At 43.4% G+C, this 18,065-nt stretch overlaps 1 protein-coding gene across 2 annotated transcripts in view; it reads left to right on the forward strand.

The window, feature by feature from the left end:
* The first annotated feature begins 1,265 nt into the window (after window positions 1–1,265).
* LOC137892373 (protein ELFN1-like) overlaps window positions 1,266–18,065 on the forward strand; it is a 37,941-nt gene continuing 21,141 nt past the window's right edge. Inside the window, exon 1 of one of the 2 annotated variants that reach the window (XM_068737440.1) lies at window positions 1,266–1,334. The gene's annotated coding sequence lies outside the window, so the exon portion shown is untranslated. The remainder of the gene's footprint in view (window positions 1,335–18,065) is intronic. The other variant, XM_068737441.1, reaches the window with a different exon arrangement.

The raw sequence follows: 18,065 nt of genomic DNA on the forward strand, positions 1-18,065 counted from the left end.
TTTTTGTCATATAGTCAGATATAAAGTTTTAAAAAGTCATAGAATAGCATGTAATAAAGAATATCATATAAAAACGTTTTTTTTTAGCATAGTATGCCATGAAAATGTCATCGTGTTGTATGTCTTAAAAAGTCAAAGTATAATAAATATGGTATACCATAACAATATTTAAAAAAAAAAAAAAAGTTCTAGCATAGTATGCCATGGTCAATATCATAGTAAAATATGTAATAAAAAGTCAAAGCATAATGTGAAATCAAAATGTAACAGCCTTAAAAAGTCACATTTAATATCATAAAAAAAAAAAGTTTCTAGGATAGTGAGCAATAAAAATGCACATTTCATAATAAAGTCACAGTATAGTATATCAATATATGGTCATTTTTGGAGTCTCACTGTTGTGGAGGAGCTTGTCATATTCTGGTGGCGGGTTGGACAAAATAACAGGACCACCTCAAAGTAGACCAGGAAGTTGTCATTGCTCCTCTTATTGTTTTGGACTACAGTCTGAAAAATTGGAAGTCTTTCTTTACGTCCCTTTTATAGACTAAACACACACATTCACACTCTCACACACACACACACACACACACACACACACACACACACACACACACACACACACACACACACACACACAGAGGTCTACTCGACACTTAAGGATGTCGGAACAAGCATGTGAGGATAAAGAAGGCTGTAAACGCTCTCTGTAGGAAAGTGTATTTCTTCCTGTGAGGCGGAGGCTCAGATTAGCCTTGGAAATAGGAACTCTTTCTCTCGGCCTCCCTCTCTCTCTCTCTCTCTCTGTCTATCATCGTCGCCAACTGTCAGACGCTGCTGTCATCCTCAGCCGTCCCTTCATCCGTCTCTCTAATGGGAATCCCCCCTCTGTTTTCTCCTCACGCCGCCCTTATTCCAACAATCCCCTCGCTTTTTTTTTTTTCTCATCTGTGTCCCAATTATGAGTCCATCCCTCCTCCCCACTTTGACACACATAGAGCTTTGAGGTGTCCTATTAATTGCGTTATATAAATCATTTTTTTTGTATTATTATTATTTAATGAATTTCACTTTTCTACAGTAACCAAGTAAAAAAAAAGTCCAAACTTATTTCCTCTTCTATTGTCTTTTCCTGATGCTGCTTAACTGTTCCTGTTTTTTAATGTGGCAGTCTGTGCTGCTGCCTAATAATTTATTAAATCTCCCACCTTTGCCATTCTAACCACCCTCTGTCTCCCCCCCCCCCCCAATCTTCTCTTCCTGATAGTGATGTGAAAGGCGCTCGCCGAAAGCTGACGGCTCTGCTGGTTCGGGGAGGTCCTCCATCTGCAAAGGTAAAGACGTTCTCCCTCCTTCCTCTGTCTCTCCGCTTTTTCCATCCTGCTCTCCGTCTTCGGCTCCTGAACGCCGACCTTCGCCGCTCGAAGAGAAGACGTCAGCAGAATACAGAACACATTGCTTTACCGGTCCAGACAGAAAACGGCATGCAGCAAATATTAGGAATAAACTTTACACCTACAGTAAGCTTACAAGGCTTGCATGCAGTTGTACAAGCGCACGCACGCACACACACACACACACACACATGCGCATGCTGAACAGGATATTCATCATGTGATTTATCCGTTATTTCCTTTGGGAACACATTCCTGACACAAATACTAGAGTGTATTTTGTATTGCGTGTGCATGTGTGTGTGTGTGTGTGTGAGAGAGAGAGAGAGAGCGAGAAGGTGCAGAAAATCCTATTTTCTTTTCCCTTTATGAAAAATTGTGAGCTGTCAAAGGTTTAAGGGTTACAGCCACCCAAGGACGGCAAGATTTGTACCAGAAAAACAGAGAAGCTCAATGTACACGCAGCTTAACGCCGCGTGGATCAAGTAAACAATGCTGTAGTTAATCGCGTTTAGCTCATCCAACATTACAGTACGATCTATATATATATATATATATATATATATTTATTTTAGAGCATCTCGCATAATGAGGTCTGATTTTTTTCCCCCCCCAAATAAGAATCAGATCGGCGTTGCAGTATCACACGGTGCAGCTGTGTTTCAGTACTGAGGTGGCTTCAGATCGCTGACTCGATCCTCTCGAATGAATATTGTAACAGTTACACATATTCACACCTGGAAGCTTCCCAGCGCAGTCTGATCTGTGGCTCACCGAGCACCGTGGAGCAGTGAAGGAAGGGTAAGGGCCTCTCATAAGTGGTCACAGGGCAGAGCCGTAGATGTCATTAAGTCTAAATCTTTGTCCCTTTTTTTTCTCTCTCTGGGAATCGGGCAACCTGAGGGTAGTTTTATGCTATGATTTAACAAACACTTGGTGGATATTTTTATGCTGATTCCAGTATGTTGAGACTGTATATTTCAATTTGATTCCTTTTCTTGGTAGACGTCCAAGAATTTATCCACCAGGATGTTATTTTGGGCAGCGCTGAGAACGCTTTGAAACAGACTTAATGTTTCAAAGCCTTCATTCTGGACCTTCATGTTGGGAAGTATAATTCAAAATATATATAATCTAATAGTTATCTGAATAAAGAAGATGGGTGTGTTGGGGGGGGGGGGGGGGGACCTGGACATCTGTATGAGCTGTTCCCTCTCAGCTCATACAGATGTTTTCTTTCTTTATTTTACAGCTGGAAGGTTACTGGTTTAGACCCTCTTAGCATAGTTCCCAGCCGCAGTAACACCTCCAGGAGTGGGTGGAGACCAAAAACAGAGCTAAAATAACCAGAGCTGAAGATTACTATTTGCCAGGTAGCCAAAAACACAACTCTCACTGAATGTTATTGTTGCATCTGTTGGATGTGTGACGAGACAATTGGTGGCTAAAAAGTTCCCCATATCAACTTAAAGCAAGAGAAGAGAAAGTCCTCCTAAAATATATCATTTTTTAAATACATTCTGTTAATTTCTCCGCACTAATAACTCCTCCGGTGGAAAAATTATTAGATAATTCTAATTTTCTAAATTTGAACCTGCCAGGCTCCGATGTCTATCAGAGCTGTGCTCAAATAAAGATTCTTAGAACAAATTAACAGGGGGGGGGGGGGGGGGGGGGGTTGGCAGATAATATCTAACCTGTCTGCCACGATCAATAATCCCTTCAGCTGCACCTCGGACTCTGAATTGCAGTCACGGTCGCACTGCGGGAAGTCGTCAGTCAAACCTGGAGTTATCACGGAGCCCATCGACAACATTCATGTGCGGCGGGAAAAAAAAAAAAATCACGGGGGGGGGGGGCTTCATCACCGAGGGAAAAGAAGAGATAAAGATTGAGAGAACATCATCATTATCTTCACTTGCATCGCTTATATTACCTCCGTGACCTTTATCAGTCATCGGTTTAATCGCAATCAACATTATTCCGACCTTCACAGCTGTGCGCATCGTCGTGCGTCCGTCTTTCCTCGGTTATTCTCGTTGCCTCGCCGCCAAACAGCGTCTCTGATCTCATGTGGCCTCCTGCTCTCGTCTGTCAGCATTTACACACCAAATGATGTTTGACCAGGATTCAAGGCTTTTCTATTTCCACCCCCTAATGCATGTGAATGACCTGTTTGTCTATGCCTGTCTGCGTGTGCGTGCGTGTGTGTGTGTGTGTGTGTGTGTGTGCGAGGGGCTGTGTGTAAGGGTGTACGTAATGAGGTGATTTTTATTCGTCCTCTTTGTCCTCTTGCCCTGTCAAGACCACCAATTCAATTTATGTGTCGAGATAGAAAGAGAAAGATTGCGTGTGTGTGTGTGTGTGTGTGTGTGTGTGTGTGTGCACGTGTGTGTGTGTGTGTGTGTGTGTGTGTGTGTGTGCACGTGTGCTTGAGAGACAGAGAAAGAGAGAGAGAATTTCCTGCCAAAGGATTCTCATCTTTGAGCCCAGAATCAGAGATGGATGCAGAGATGAAAGCTATTTTTTGCCAAGCTGTGCTTACCTCTGTGTGTGTGTGTGTGTGTGTGTGTGTGTGTGTGTGTGTGTGTGGGAGAAAGTGAAGAAAATAGATAGGAGGAGGAAAAAGGGGGCAGGAGAGAGGAAGAGAGGGGTTGTTGGGTGTGAACAGAAGTGAATGGAGAGTCAACAATTGTATTTATATGGACTTGAGTCGCATTGTTAACACTCTACTTTAACTCTCCTATTTATCATTTAACTGATGCGGTCTGATACAACAGTCCTGCATTGAACTCTCCCTTCAGGACGGTTCTACTGTTTCGTTTTTGAGACGTGTTGATGTGCATGTACGGTCATTTTGAAGGCCGCAGTTTGTGGCGCTGTTGCTTTGCACCGCGTTATACAGAGAGGTGTTTATTCACCCTAACCCTCTTTGATATAAGTGGGGTGGACAAAGTCCGCTTAAGTAGTCGCATTTGTTTGACACCACAATCCAGGCAGCGATCGTGTCTCCTGCAGAATGTACTTGGTAAAATACATTAGTAAAATATAAAAGGTGTTTCTAAGAGACAGAAGACGGTGCAGACTCAAACGCTATTGCACAGGAGTCATAAAAGACGCCTTATTGATAACAACGTCCCTTAATGGCTTGCATGTAATACTTACTGCTGTGCAGAGGAAGTCACAACAATGACAACTTGAGACTCAATGGAGGCTTGACTCCTTGAAAACTTGACTTGAAAGCAAAAAAAAAATAAAAAAAATGTGCATTTCAAATGTCGACCTGGTAAAATCCTGGAACAATGAAAATAAACACAAGATGGCCGCAGCTTGCACATGTATGCATTTTGTTCTCGGTCATGTAAAAGCAGAGTATTCCGACGCCGCGTCGTTTTTTAATGGTCAACATTCGTCTTTGAACGCGAGACACAAACTCATCATGCAGTGGCCCCTGTGGTCCCTTTTAATCTGAGTCGAGTTCCCGAGGCCTCCATAGAGTCTCCCACAGTGTCATTTCCACGAGCGTGATTTTTATTCCAGCATGACGAGGAGCAAACAGCTTTACGCATCACTCCAGACAGTGCAGTAAAACACACGTCAAGAAGTAAATTATAGCCATCCCTGAGTGATCAATCACGAGGCCGTTATGACTCGCAGTATGTAATGGAGCGCAGTGATACAATAGCTGCAGCGGGGCTGTTAGTGCATGCTGACTAAGCACGATCCAGTCTTATTTTCTGCCCTACGATGATGATTTAAGATTATGCTCGGGGAAATTTTAATAGAGGTGTGTCCGTGCTCATTCACGGTGGAGGCGGTGAACTATATGTCATGCTCGTTATTTAAAAAAAAAAAATCTCTTATAAGAATTAAAATAAAAAAAACCTGTCCAGGGAGTAAATATAGTGCTCATTAAAACGTGTGAAAACCTGAGTTTGAAAAAAATCATACTGTATATATGCATACAAAATATTATTTTCAAACAAATTGTAGTTCAATTTTTGATTTGTTTCGGTTGTCTTTCTTTGAGTGCATAAACAGATGTTTCTCTTCTACCTGAGACATTTTGTAGACATCATTTTCTGCAAACTATGATCAATAGCGGCAGAAAACATCCCAATATTAGTGTGTGTTGGAACATAAAATTCAGGGGAAAATCAGACCAGTCCAACCAGTGTTTAGTGTTTAGGAACAAAAATACAGCATATGCATGTTTTTTTTTTTTTTTTTTTTTTCCCCCGTTTTGTGCCTAAACAACTTTTCGTGCTTCTGACCAAATACGCTTCATCACGGTCCTTACGTTACGGATGACACAGAAGCCGAGCTAAAGATGGAGCATTTTTCCTTTAACATAGCCCTCGTTGATTTGATGAAGTGGGAGAGAAGCGCTGTGCGCAGCCCGATAAGATATCATTAAAGCCGTCGATCACTCTCAGGTTGGGTGTAAGCTTCCACTAAACAACTAAATCGGACGAGTCGGAGCGGCACGCAGAGCAGATCCATCTTGGTTTATTGATAAAGCACAGTTGCAGCTGCAGAAACATTTCAGGAACTCCGACATCATCAGCACCACCCTCTAATTACCCGTGTCTCCATCTGACTGAACAGGTGCTACGTGTGCCATTTGTAAACACTGATATCTTTTTTTTTTTTGTTGAATTAATAATTACAAAGCAGACCACGTTAAAGACAGTCCATCGCTTTCCTGTGTGTGTGTGTGTGTTTTTGTTTTTTGTTGGGGGGGGAAATTGAGAGCACATTTCCCATAAATAATACATTTCTGTCTTCCTGCCACTCTCTGGCATATATCTGCATACATTTATAGTCTCCTTGGGTTTTCTGTAGTAGATAAATACGTTGTAATTTATTTTTCTACAACCTTCTCATTCCCCTCACATTCCTCAACAGCAATAAATCTGTTTATCTGCGCTGCACAAATCTCCATCTAGTCATTAATTATCTTAAATGTTTGTTGTTTTTTTTACTGGAAAACAAGCAAACAAGTCTGCCGGTGCAGTGTTAGAGTCAACGCGTCGCCAATACAAATTAACAGTTTGATGTGCGAAATGAAGCGTTTGTAAATTTGACTTTTAATGTCGTCTTTCAACATAATCGTGCTTTTTTTTCATACAGGAAGCTGGCCGCCAAAAATCTCGCCGCTGATCCTTTTTTTTTTTTTTTACTTGTGTTCCAACATTTGTGGCTCCGTGACTCAATATCGGACAAAAATGGCTCCAAAAAGACAGCGGCGTGCTCCAATGAGTTAATCTTGGGATGCAACTCGGCAAACAAACACTGATGGTCTTGAGGAAAAAGGGTTGAAATCTTCAAACAACAACAAATAGAGCAAATACCACACGGTCGCGTGGAGAGGAGCAGGAGTTCTATGGAGTTTTGAATGAATGCGTAAAAAGGTCAGGCAAGCATCGTCTCCTGATTTGAACCCTTAAAACCCGCCGAGGTCGAGAGCAGACAGTTATTTAATTGTTCCACGAGCAGCCTGAGAGAAGTTTGAACATGTTTCCTTAGATAACCCAACATGTTGTGACTCAGTGGGATTCAGAGGAAAAGTAAGCGTAGAAGCCGCCAAATCCTCTCGGTCTCTTTCGCTGATTATGCTAACGTCTTAAAATTAAGGTGGTAATGATGTGTTTATGTGGAAATGCTAAGCTTAGCGAAAGCGATAGCGCATGATGCGTGTGAGGGAAAAAAAAAAAAAAAAAAAAAGTCCCAGGAAGATGCTGTCAGCAGCCTCGTGGTTCATCTGTCTCCGCGGCGTAGCGGTGACAGCTACGCCGCGGAGACAGAGAGACAGACGGCAAAAAAAAAAAAAAGACGGACAGAGAGAATATGATGCAGAGCCGGCTGACAGCTGAAAGAAGATCAAAATCAGCCGCGTAACTTCTCCTCGCTTTAACACGGGCCCACGCGTCCACGTGCCTCCGAGATGTGACAGACGATCGTCTGGCAAGGCGACGAGCGAGGGAAACAAAAGCGAAAACCAACAAAACGGGCGACAAAGTACGGTGAGGTGTGTTTCCTATGCAGAGGAACTACCAGGAACATAGACGGGGTGTGTGTGTGTGTGTGTGTGTGAGTCTGTGTGTCTTTACTGCGTGTCAGGGCCTTAAATAACTTTAAAACGTGCTTTTTATCGACCAATGTAAACAAGGAAAACCCAATGAAGAGATCAAATAAACGGAGTGGTAAACAGGTTAACAGAGCTGCAGCTGGAAAGTTTCTGGTTGACGGTTTTCCTTTCATTCACAAAAACACACACACACACACACACACGCATGCATACACACACACACACACACCACACGCACTTAAAAAAGTTACGGTTTTAATTAGAATCAGATTTCAAAGTGCGTACATGCTCTGGGGCAACAAAGATGAGCCTCAAATAGCCCGATTATCTGCTAGAAATTAGCATCTTCGCCTGTTTGCAAAAGTCTGTCTGTGTGTCTTGTCCTAAAGCATCTAATTTGAATTCTTCAAATGTGAAATTTGCAAGGTGGGACTCACATTCACAGACAGACGTCTCTTGGGATTATGCAAAACGGCCGAAACCTCGCTGTAAATCTGCAGCCTAGTCAGATCTTTTCCACCCGGCACCTAAAACCATATTAAATCTCCCCCAGTACATTATTTTGGTGAGGAAAAATGACTAATAGAATAATCCCCACCGTCTTCGCTTTTGAACCAGACTATAAGATCGTCACGGATCCAAAACAATGCCCGTCTGTCGTCGGAGGCTGAGGAAAACCCAAAAAAATAAGCTGTGAAGAGGTTTTTTGGGTTTTTTTTGAGTGCCGTGAAAGAAAGAGCTGATTCCCAGCATCAAACAGTCCTTGAGAGATGGCTCCTGTGATAGCGGGTATGAATGTGAGGTGCTTCATTTGGAATACATTTGTAGAAGTGCCCAACGATGCTTCACCGCATGAATATTCATCTGGGAAAGCTCTTTATCCGGTGGAATATTTCTGTCAGGTATAGAGTACATTTCAAAAGTGGTTTTCCGGACAAAAGCTGTAAAAACAGACAAAGTTAGCAGCTGATATGCTTGACATGCAACCTTATATATATATATATATATATACTATACTTTTACATGTGACACTAGTGGGTCATGTCGAAGTTAATTTAATATGTTAGATAGCTTGTTTTAACCATAATATTCTATAATCCGATCATTTGGTTTACGTGTAAAATCTTCTTTAAAGTAACGGAGGGTAAATAAACACAGTGGGCTAACAAGTACAGCGTGTCCATCTAAAATGTAGTGAAGTAGAGCTATAAGGTGGCGGCACATGATAATGCAATAACAACCTCAGACGTGTTCAGCAGATGGGTGAACGTTAAGCTAGTTAAATTCCAACAGTGTATTTGAATATTTGAATTAGAGCGTATTGTTGTGTTAATAATAGCTACAACACACAGAGGCAAAGGTCACATGCTGCTATAGGAACAGGCTGGTCCACCGGTGCACGACACTGGTGTGTGTGTGTGTGTGTGTGTGTGTGTGTGTGTGTGTCTGTTTGTTTTTGTGTTTGTGTGAGATGTGATCTGGGAGAATTGATGAAGACACGTTTCTAATGCTCAGCCGGAGCGTCTTTGAAGGCGCCTGTATTACAGCGTATCACAGCGCATCATGTGTTTTCAGGAAAATGTGACATCTCAAAGATAAGAGCATGGAATCATCAAGTCGTGGTGGATTTTCCCGCTGTTCTAGAAGCGTTAAAGTCACAGTTTTCAAGCGTGTCAGAGCTGAATTATGAAGAAATATCAACAGGATATCAACCAAAAAACAGACACAGACTGAAGTCTGACTTCTATCAGGACCAATATGTCAAACACAGCTGGTTTATCTGTGAAGGAAATAAATGTTTGTTGTTTGAAATCCGTGGTACAAAACATCATAAATCATTAAGAAGAAATGTAACTTGATGGAGAAGATAATTCAGGCAAGGAATTAAAAAAAGTTCCGTCTTGTGTTCCTTTATTTCCTGGTTCTATTTGATCAGATTTGACAGTTTGAATTACTCTCCTTTTTTGTGATTTCCACTCCCGGCGACCTCCGATTTTTATGGATGTACTTAATCTTCAGGGGACAACGTATATAAAAAAAGGAGTAGCGGCCATTACGACACATCTGAGCGGTGTTGAATGGCCCTTTCAATATGTGCATGTTCGCCGAGTCTTCAAACATGATGCAGAGAAATGTGGAGGTTAGCACAACAAAGAAAAGGAAGCGCCGGTGAAATACGACGGAGTCCAAATTGATTATTAATAGCTTGACGCGTCTGAGAGGAACTGTAACCGTGGAAATGAAGCTTTGATGCGCGCACCTCCAGCTGGCTCAGAGATGTCCATCAAGCCGTTAACGGCTGCTTGAGTAAGCAATTGTTCACGGCGTATTTACACAAACAGTGGAGGAAGGGGAAGTATTTCTTCGCTCTTATTTTTGGTTAATTATTTGCGGGGCCTTGTCACAAAGCAATTCCAGCCAATGTGCAGCCTGTCACTGACTCATTCTAACGCTTCCGAAAACAAAGGGGCCGTCTATCTGCTGCTGTAACAGCCCCCTAATATTCTGGGATGCATTTCCTCAAGACATTTGGGACCCGGTGTGCAGGGATTCAAGCACAGTAGTTAGGTTGACCGCTGGTGTCGGGCGATAAAGCCCGACTCTCGGTCAACAGTGGTGCTGTAAGAGGTTAAGATCAGGCCTCACATTCCTGCAGGATGACTTTGTAACACCGTTTGCCGTACCTTTGCTTACGTGATCGAGACTTCCTTATAGTATTTAAACAGCTGTTTTGCATCCATTAGATTGCCGCCGGGCTTTTGCTGCAGTAAAACATTCTGCTTCTTCCTCCGTTGCTACCGCCTCTCTCTCTCTCTCTCTCTGTGTGTCTCTTTCCCTCTCCTTCCTGTTCCGTCAGTGTTTGTGTGTTTGTGCGAGAGTGATTTTGTGTTTGTGTCCGGGATGTAACAACACATTTATCACACATTGTGCTAACCGTGGCTCGCTGCCTCCTCCTTTCCTTTCCGACCAATGTGTGTGAACGTGTTCTGGGGTGGGGGGGGGGGGGTGGGGCGAGCGTGAGTTTGCTTGTGTGAAGGCGTTTTGTTTACACCAAATCATGTTTTATGTATGTAGCGCACGGAAGCATTGTGGCTGCAATGTAACGCACGTCTTAGCAAATCAACAAGCTCTGCATTAAAGCTGTGTGTGTGTGTGTGTGTGTGTGTGTGTGTGTGTCAGCTATTTATTGCACGATTCAGTGAGGCGACGTCCTTAGGTCAACGGATTTTATGAGGTTTAGACACAAGGTTTACTGAGATCACGCACACTGAGCGTGTCCATGAAGGGTCATTCCAATCACACCTCTTGAGACGCCGTTGCTGTGAAATGACCTTGGGTTTCCCGTTGGTTTTGTGCGGAGTCGGATGAGGCGTTGACCTCGGCTCCCCATCTGGTTGGTAGCTGCTTCGCGGCTCTTGTCACAGAGCAGCTCCCCCCCCCCCCCCCCGACTCACACCCGCAATTCAAGTTAGGAGGCGCGCACGATGATGTTTTTTCGCGTCGCCGTACACCGAAAATAACGAGGCTGCTGGTCCCCCCTCCCCTCTCGGCCAATCGAGTGACGGACACCCGCTCATTAGAGCTTAAGCAGGCAGTCACACATTGTTGTACGTACACCCCCCCCCCCCACACACACACACACACACACACGCGGTCTGACTTCATCTAATGCTGATTTAGCAGCACACACCATCTGTCAAGAATGATTAACCTTTCCGTCAATCATTGGTTTCTCCATTATTCCAGACACACATTTACAAAGCAGACACACAGAGTGAGAGCGCCGACACATTCATATAAACACGTTTTTATCTCCAATGCTTTAAATGACACTGATACAAGTTTACGGTTTTAAATATCTATTTTTCCTAACTAGCCGTTAAGCAGTGGGTTCCTAGAATAGCATCAGTCGTATTATTAAAGGTGTGATACGTAGACACATTGTCCGTTGTCTGTTGTTGATGCAGAATTCAAAATTGCCCTCTCGTCTCCGGCTCGACGAGTGAGCGAGAGCAGCGCACAGCGGCGGTCGAGCGAGCTCGAGAGTGAATGAAGAGAGGGGCCGAAATGTTCTTTTTCTGATTTGTTTCACGGCGGTTATGTCCTAGAGCACAAAGAAACAGACCCACACCTGAAACCCACAAACCTGCGGGAAGGTGCCAAGATTCTGAATGAATGCAGCATCAGGCACGCTTTATCTTGCTGCTGCCTGTCTGCTCTGTGTGTGTGTGTGTGTGTGTGTGTGTGTGTGTGTGTGTGTGTGTGTGTGTGTAGGTCATGCGTACCCTATAATAATAGAACAGGGTTGCAGTAGTTAAAATATAACTACAGCACGTAAGTACAGTTGTAAGGTCTGATTCCATTGTCATGAATTGATTTTGGTCTGAAGCATTGTGGTTATGAATGCTGGTCCCTTACAATGGATTCACACAGTGACCCAGAGTCTGTGAAGAAAAGCAAACTTCTCACAGGTGTGATTTTCAACAAACTAAACACACACTTCAACAGCGGAGAAATGGATTACGGTAGTTTGAAGAGTTTTGACGCATTTTTGTTTTGCAAAGACTCACCATTGGGATCTATAGTAACGGCTGTGGATTCCGATAAACCCGCAGCTGTCATCCTCTGCAAAGAGAACAGAAACCTACAAACTTCTCAGAGCCGCCTTTCAAACAACATATATTTTATACCCAAAAGATGGATTGATGCAGTGGAGTGCTCCTTAAACAGCACCTGAAAGCTAGTAACCTCACATATTGTTCTCCAGCTCCTACATATACGTATTGGTAAGTGAACTGGGAGACTGTTAAGGTTACACCCTAACTCTGGAGTCATTTCGCTGTGTGTTGTGGACTGTAACCTAAAGTGTTACTGAAATAACTAGGATAAAAAAAACGACAGGAGGGTGGTGCTACGCTTTGGCGGTTATCGATCGTAACCGCCGTAAGAGAAGCAGCCGTGAGCTAGCCGTCAGCTAGCCGGTGAGCTAGCCGTGAGCTAGCCGGTGAGCGCGAGCTAGCCGTGAGCTAGCCGTGAGGCGCGCTCGGACGCACTAAAAGCACGGACAGCCGGTCCGGCTACGTACACAAAGCACAGAGAAGCTCTGATTACAACACACACAGAGGGAGAGCAAAGTCATTCTCTGCTCAAGTATACATTACTCCATATATGTATAATAGTATAAATATATGTATAAATAGTTGTTTGCTGCTATATTACTGCTCTGAATGTCGTAACGGGAACTACACAATGAGCGACACTCACTCACTTGTCTTGACTCTCAGGTTCAGATTATAAATGAAGCTCTTGAAGGTCCTTTGAGTGTTTCTATAAAGCATGTGTGTGTTTCTGTATTTATTGTATCTGCACTTTCTGCTGACACACAACTGCATTTGCACTCATGAGCAACCACAAAGGCATACACATTTTTCAAGCCTGTGTGTGTGTGTGTGTGTGTGTGTGTGTGTGTGTGTGTGTGTGTGTGTGTGTGTGTGTGTGTGTGTGACCGTGTGGTCCATTGGCCTGTTGTGTCATTGAGATGTTGAGAGTGTAGGTGCCCTGCAGCTACTGTTTGGCAATTTGTGTTTTAGTGCAGACTAGGGAACAATACACTATTAGATTTTTTTGAGAAAGATGACACACTTCATACACAGGACAATACTAGAGTTGAGCAAGAGTTTAGAAATGTTTGGTTACATTGTTAAAGGAGCCCTGGGCGGGATTTTTATGTGAAACTACAAAACATTTACCAGCCTAAATCACAAAGTAGAGCAGCATTAGAGAAGAACTCCAAACTAAATGAGACACAGAGGATTTGGTGTGTATTGTACAAAGTAATGTTGTTTGCTACCAGTAGAGATGTATCCAGTGTCCTTCTGCCCACATATAGCCAACGCGTCAGCATCAGTTGACTTTCAAAGTAAAACTGTACAGCGTTTGTGTAATCGATGTAGCTGGATGAGCATAATTTAATCTTTTCATAATATTTCTTATCCAACAGTTTCTCTTGGAGAGATGAGTCACAGCTCACATCAAGTGAATGCTGGACTTCAGTAGCTGTCTTTGGCAAGTATTGTCCAGTCATGTGCGGTTTAAATCATGTTTTGACATTATCTTAGATGATTAATTGGCATTAAAGCCTTGCAAATTGCCAGTGTGCATAATCGCAAAGTTCAAGACCACACGCTAAAAAGTACAGATGACTTCTTATGGCAGTACAGCCCGAGACAGCTGCTGTCATTTCATTCAGAGGCCGGGTCACCGCTCAGGGGCCAAAACTGCATAGGAGGAGCAGGACGGCAAAATCAGGTGGGGTAAAAATGTTAGGACAAATCATTAAAGCCAAATTGACAATTTCAAAAATGCTGCACGGACCAGACGGGGCTGCGATGTCACTGACGAAAAGACGGAGGAAGCCTACGGAGTCAAATCAATGTAAAAATCCACGAGCACAAATGAGATCTACGCGCGCGCAAATCAAACCATCCGCGCACGTAAATGACTTTTTGCGAGCGCTTTCGCGTCACTCCGCGCTGAACACCTCTGCTGGCGCGAGCAAAATTGCCGCCTGGCGAGGAGAACACCGTACTTTGAGCGCGAGCGGCGCCCCCTAGTGGTTTTTCTTTCTGACAGTAAGTGGGCGGACCCAGTCACCTTTGATTCACTAAATTTGATTGGTTTACAATCCTCGTGCTTGGATTGGCCGGATAACGCTCCCGACACAGATGTTAGGTGGCGGTATAGAGGTGTTTTTTTTTTTTTTTTAATCCTCCACTCAACACTACTCCACTACATCTCAGCGGTAATTATTGTACTTTTACGAGCAGAAGACCAGTAAAAGATGTCGTGCGCTAGGGGGATGCACCTCACGCTCAAATCATGGTTTTTCTCCTACCGGGCTGCAATTTTGCTTGAGCAGATATTCTGCACGGAATGATGTAAAAATAATAAACATGCGTGGCTGTTTGACTTGCACGAGCGGGACCGCTGCACAGACGCGTACGCTTGGATCTCATTTGTGCTCGTGGAATTTTGACATTGATTTGCCGTCATAGAAGGGCCCATTCCAAAGCTCATGGTCTGTTGTGCAACCATCCTCTACATTCCTCCGCTCTTATAGAATAAATGACATTCGGACAAAAGTGAGCATTTTTGCTGTCAAATCTGGTCATATGCATAAAGTAAAGTAACCCGACGCACCGCATTCCCATGCGCAACCTGCGCGTTCTCTTTGCCTCAGTCTGGCTGCTTCAGCTCCAAAAAATGACACCATGACAGAGACCATGAACACAATCTGCTCTCTTCAAAGCATCCATTTAGAAAGCTAAAATTTTACCCGGTCTATGTTAAAGCAGATGGTTTCTGCAAGTTCGTAATCATAATGTGTCACAGTGCGGGTGTTGGCGGCTGTTGCACACAAAAAAAAAAAACGAAACATATGTTATCTGTAGTTGTGAGGTGTGTGTGTGTGTGTGTGTGTGTGTTTGTACCGTAGTGTTCCATTATTTGCATCATTTATCTCAATTGCCGGTCCCACCATCACAGCAGAGGTTGTCTCCGTCTCTGTCAACACAGCAGCAGCCTGGATAGCAGGTGAGCAGCATTCCCATTACGTTCAACCAGTCGCCAACCAAGTGGCGTCTGTCACACACAGGCAGACACACACGAAGTGAACAACACCAGCCGACAGGCACGCAGACGTACAAACGTGGCAGAGTTACAGGTCGTGTGAATACTTTTAACCATAATGTGTTTATCAGGAACTGGCAGTGAAAAGGGGATTTATTTTGGTTGTGTGTGTGTGTGTGTGTGTGTGCGTGCATGAAGCTCAGCGGACACGCCGATGTGGCTTTTATAACATTTTACAGTTGGCTGCATGTATCAAGACGAGAGGGAAATGAACAGCTTGAGGTGTCTGAGTGATGCCTCTTCAGCTGCTGCTAGGTGTGTGTGTATGTGTGTATTTATATATGTGTATGTGTGTGTGTGTGTGTGTGTGTGTGTGTGTGACAGATACTGTAGAAACAGAAAGAGAGAGCGAGAGATGCTTTCCTCCGTGAGTTATGGCATGTGTAGTCGTGGTCATTTGTCTGGCAAAGTTCTAAAGCCAAACTTTGTAAAAGTTTTGCAGACAGGCCATAACACGGTCCACCTACCAGAGCACATAAGCTCTGCTTTCTATTACTGAGAAATCTCTCTCTCCCTCTCTCTCTCTCTCTCTCTCTCACTCTCTCAGCGTAAAGGTCCCATATTTTACCACATGCTCCGAAGACAACAAATAACTACGGTAAAGCTGCGCGTTTGGTGAAATCCAGCTATCTTCTGGAGGAGCTGTAGAGTGATCCATAACACAGCAGTTGTTGTTTTTTTGTTGAGGATTATGTGCCTAAACAGATGTGCTCTTAATAATTCACACACACACACACACACAAAAAAATAAAATAAAAAAATCAATCTACCAAGTATCAAATAGTCACCCGCCTGCAGGCTTTGAAAGGTGGCTCTGAGAGGTTTGTAGCAGCTTTAGTCAGCTTGGATCCACAGCGGTTAAGTGAGCGGCGAGACCAGAACGGAGCGCTGTGAAATTAATTTGCCCCCAGCGCGAAATAGGTGGTGCCAGAATGATGGTGATGCAATGACTACATGTGCTCTGACAATCAACACACTCAACAGCATATTTGTACACGACGTGCTGTTTCGTGGACTAGGTTACACTCTGGTAGAAGATGATTACATAACATTGGATATAACATGGTAGAGCTAACAGATACTTGCATTTTGCCTTTTTTGGATGTTCAAGACTAAATACAGCATTTATGTTTGTTACAGGTTACGGTCTCTTCATTGCGGAAGCTTCAATGAACGTTTAAGACACATGCTGTCATGTTCATAATGATGAATTTGCGAAATCGGTTACCATGCAACCTTGCAACCCAGGTGTGAGTGTTTTCAACAAACAGTGGAGAAATGGATTATGGTGCAGAAGTAGTTTTGACACATTTTTGTTTTGCAAAGACCATTTGGGATCTATAGTAACGGCTGTGGATTCCGATAAACCCGCAGCTGTCATCCTCTGCAAAGAGAACAGAAACCTACAAACTATCTCAGAGCCGCCTTTCAAACAACATATATTTTATACTCGAACGATGGATTGACGCAGTGGAGTGCTCCTTTAACACCCGTAGACTAAAAGGTCACCATGACCACTGTAGCATTAGTGCAGCACTGATGCTGCACAGACATAATGGCATATTTGCACAGAGGACACAGCTTCCTGTGTGTCTGTGTTTTCATTCTGGCAGGTGTGTAAAGCCTCGTCTTTTGGAAACGAGTGAGCAACAGTGATGTTGCCGTGTGGATATTGGAGTCCATTAGTTTTGCATGTGTACAATGTTGGAGCCTGACAAATCCTTTTATATCAGAGTGTGCACGTGTGGGTGTGCGTGTGTTTATTTGTCTGGGTTCACACATAGCTTTCAGACATGTTTATCTTCAACATTAGTGTGTGTCCGCGAGTGTGTACGTGTGTGCACTTCGGAGTGTGAAATCCCATTAAGCGTGTTAAAACCCTCTTTGGCCTACTGCCTACTCAGAGAGACAGACTACACACACACACACACACACACACACACACACAGTTACCACACCTGTGTACGTGTTTGTTCTTGTGTGCAGGCCTGTGTATGTGTATCAGCTTTTGGAAAGGTGCCTTGTCACAGGTGATGGTGGTAATTTTCTGATGTTCACTTCACACCACCTACCCTTTGATACCTCGTTACCTCACCTCACCTACGCCGTCGTTAGTGTCCCACACAAGTATTTACGGACTTTTGAAATGTTCAGTTACAATCAATGGATAGATTGACACATTGTTTAAAAAGCGACCATACATGAGTGAATTAAACACATTTAAATGATGCAATAGATCAAGACATTTGCCAATTCATTGTACTTACAAGATTCATTGAAGAAAAGCTTTTACTTTGGAATGCAAAATGACTAAGTGAGTAAATAAAGGAGTCGGTGTGGAAAGTCTTTTTGGAGGGATTTGTCATGTTGAAACAGGAAAGGTCCTTGACTTAACTTCTGCCACAAAGTTGGAAGAGTGTTATTCTAAATCATTATAAAATGTTCTACTTCACAAAATTATGCAAATTTTTGGGATTCTCTCTCTTTCTTCAAGGCCAAACAATTAAATAATCTGGGAAGTGAAAATACAAATTTCAAAAGTCCCAACAAATACAATTTTGGGATCTAAAACATCATTGTGTAACACGCTCAAGGCCCAGACACACCAAAGTTGCGGCGGCGAGGGCGACTGTCTTGGTTACTACTTTTCCTCCGATACACTTCAACCAATGCGGTGAAGTAGAGGGAGCGATGGAAAAAGAGAAAGAGAGAGCGACTGATGGTAGAACATAACGGACGAGGACCAATGTCGTGGCCAATCGATATCATGTTGAACAATAATCTCATCATATCATCCAGTCCTAGTGGGCGCTATACGCTTCGGGACGATGTTATCAGCTATAACCGCCGTGTGAGCGCAGTGCAGAGCGGCCATGAGCTAACCAGAGGGG

The sequence above is a fragment of the Cebidichthys violaceus genome, unplaced genomic scaffold, assembly GCF_023349555.1.
Source record: "Cebidichthys violaceus isolate CVI_PGR_0920_01 unplaced genomic scaffold, fCebVio1.0.p SCAF_79, whole genome shotgun sequence".
NCBI classification, from domain to species: domain Eukaryota; kingdom Metazoa; phylum Chordata; class Actinopteri; order Perciformes; family Stichaeidae; genus Cebidichthys; species Cebidichthys violaceus.